This window comes from Chelon labrosus (assembly GCF_963514085.1).
Source record: "Chelon labrosus genome assembly, chromosome: 4".
NCBI classification, from domain to species: Eukaryota; Metazoa; Chordata; class Actinopteri; order Mugiliformes; family Mugilidae; genus Chelon; species Chelon labrosus.
In genome coordinates this window covers 24126297-24129412 of record NC_140340.1, presented here as the reverse complement: position 1 = coordinate 24129412, position 3116 = coordinate 24126297, and positions in this window count along the sequence as shown.

Below are 3116 nucleotides of genomic sequence, written 5' to 3'. Positions count from 1 at the left end.
GGAGGCTGCCGGGGAGAGAGAGGAGAGGGGGCGGGTTCTGTTAACCCCGTCGGAGGAAGAGTGGGGGTGGGGAACGGGCGTAAGGAAGGGGGACTGAAAAATGTTAGCTTCAAACCAAACCAAACCAAACCCCTCGAAGAAAGCAAATGAAAACATTAATAATGTTTCATAGGACGTAAATTAAGTCATTAAAATATTAATAAGCCCCGCCCAGTCTGCCTACGTCGAGTCTGGGCGGGGCTTATGCATCTTTTTTTTTGTGTTTGAGGCTTAAACTCCTAAACAACCAGTAAAACAAACAAAAACAAAGAAGTCCTATCTGTAACCTGTCTAGTCCATAGACCAGGGGTGTCAAATATACGGTCTGCTGGCCTAAACTGGCCCGCCAGAGCGTCCAATCTGGCCTGCTGAGTGAATTTGCAAAGTGAGAAAATGACAAAGAGGACATTAACTGCAATTTTTCAATAAAAGTAACTGATATTCCTAATTCTTCCACTAGGGGTCGAACTGTTTTAGCAAGAGTTGCAGACACAACAACAACACTGAAACCTAGAACTAAACCATCTGATGGTGGCAGTGCCCTGAAATTGCACTTTTTTCTCACAGGAGTTCTGGTTGTTTATAAAATGGTTTGTGAAAGGATAGTTCATGTAAACATTTTCATAATGTACTTCTTTGCACTACAACAAAGGGAAACATCTGGAGTTGTCGTCAAAGGACTCAGTAGTGGCTTTCAACTCGGGCCAAGCGCACATTGACGTAAAAGCCACATAATTACTTTCAATGGCTTTCACAATTTTGGTTTGGTAGTTTGCACTATGAAGATCACAGCGATTGCATTAGAAAGAAGCACTTATACCAGTGTAAATGACAAAAATGTCTTAAAGCAAAACACCTCCCTACGTCAGTAGCACAAGATTACAAGTTAAACTAACAAAACACTCTGTGTGGCCCCTGAACTAAAATGAGTTTGACACCCCTGCAGACCGCTGAGAATATCCTTTGAGGTGCAAGTATTAGTTATTTCAATCGAATAAATCATGCTCTTTGAACAATTTAACCAAAACCATAAATTGCCCAAATAATATTGTTCCATCTTAAATAGTAAATTATCTTGTATTTATACAGCTTTTGTATCTATTGATACTCAAAGTGCTTTACATTCACAAAGACACATCTTGCTCAAGGACACTTCAACATGTGGTCCATGTACCAAGGATGGAACTGCCAGCCCTCTGGTTTGTGGACAATCCACTCTAGCTACTAAGCCACTGCCACACCGCTCTTAGTAATTGTGTTGCGAGTATGCATATTATTAAATATCTAGAGAGAAAAAAACATTAATTACAGAATTTGAATTTTCAGTCCTCCAATCCACTGATGACTTGCGTCTAACCAAAAGCCTGAATGAGTTTGACAATCTCTTTAACAGAAAATGAAACAATCCCGTCACCATCCCCCACATCACCAATCATCAGAAGCCCACTGGCTCATCCTTTTCCTATCACAACAGGGGGCTGGGCCTCTTCACATCCGCCCACTTCAGATGTCCCCTCCTGCCAGGCTGCTTCACCTACACCATCATTTCCGTCCTAAAAGACCTGAGACCCCGACCTCTGTGGTAATGCCGTCATTTAGCAACATTGTTGGTTGACTTAGTGATCATAGCTTGGTCTTCAACACCATCCTCATGGCCCTAGCTGCAGGACAAGCTATTCCAGCAGAATGTGCCTGACTTCCTGTCTGATTGGAGGCTGAACCTGAGGCTTGGAAAACAAGATTTTGCCTTTTGGACAATAAACATTGGTTCTAACCATGTGCTCCTTCTGATTTTCTGCCTTTACACCAACAGTGGCACCTCCAGTCATCAGTCTGGGAAGCTCTTGAAGTTTGTGGATGGCACCACCCTCACTGGTCTCGTCTTTGGTGGGAATGAGCCTGATTTGGTGACCAGGCACCACCAAAACGACTTTGAATCCAACTGTTGTGAAGTCAGAAGAGATGGTTATATTTTTACAAGTACAACCTAACCCCCATTTGCCCCTATCATCCTGTGTGACCCTCCAATCAACACTATAGAGTCCTTTTCACTTCCTGGGAACCACCATCACCCGGGACCTCAACTGGGAGTTTTGCATCAGCTTTCTAACCAAAAAAAAAAACGGGATGTACTTGTTGAGGAAAACATATTTGAGGTTTGTAGTGAACTAACACCATAGCTGTTTAATCATTTAATCAATCAATCAATTAACTGTAGTTAGTAATGGGAAGACATGGGTATTTCCAGAGAGAATAATAATAATTTTGGTAAAGGGCTGTGCCCTGCCCCTGTGTAAATGAAGAACAAATGTATAAAAGAAGATGCACAACACAATAAAACTGACTTGGCATGGCATCCTGAACAGACTCTGGTTTCTTCTTAAGAATAAACTCTGCTGGCATCAAACATTGATCATCTCCAGTAATTCTTTTTGACTTCATTGAGACTCCAGACACCAGTAGATTCTAAGATCCTAGATTACATGTTGAATTAAAGAGATACAGGCTAATATCTGGCCCTACCTCAATTTTTCTTCAGCATACTGAGGCCAAAGACAATGATGGTACATATGTATGACTGCACCATTGCGTGTTATGGTGTGGACAACACTAAGGAAAGAACCCAGGCACAGGACTCTAGAGTTCAGGCTCAAGGACAGGATTTTAATGAAAAAACAAAGCGGGTCTTTATGCAGTGTGTACTTTTGGGTTGTTCACAACAAAGTGGTGTTCATTAAAGAAGGTAGCTGCTTGTCTGCGAGTCTGCTGTCCCGTCTGTTGTAAAAGACAGCGAAATAACTTGAAAGGACAAACAGTTGACACTGATTAAGGCATTTGTTGAGAACGCCTTAATCAATTGCACTCAAAGGTATTTTTTTTCTCGGTATCCATTGATACACTCTCCATAATCAAGTCCCAATGGGGTGTCCCCAGACTCTGGCTATGCCAGGCTAGGTTCACCCACCCTGGATGCAAACCTTTGGACACTCCCCCCTCTGTCAGGAGACTGTGTTCCATGAGGACCAAAACCTCTTGCTAGCTTCTTCCAATCTTTGACTGGTCTCATCAACAAGGTC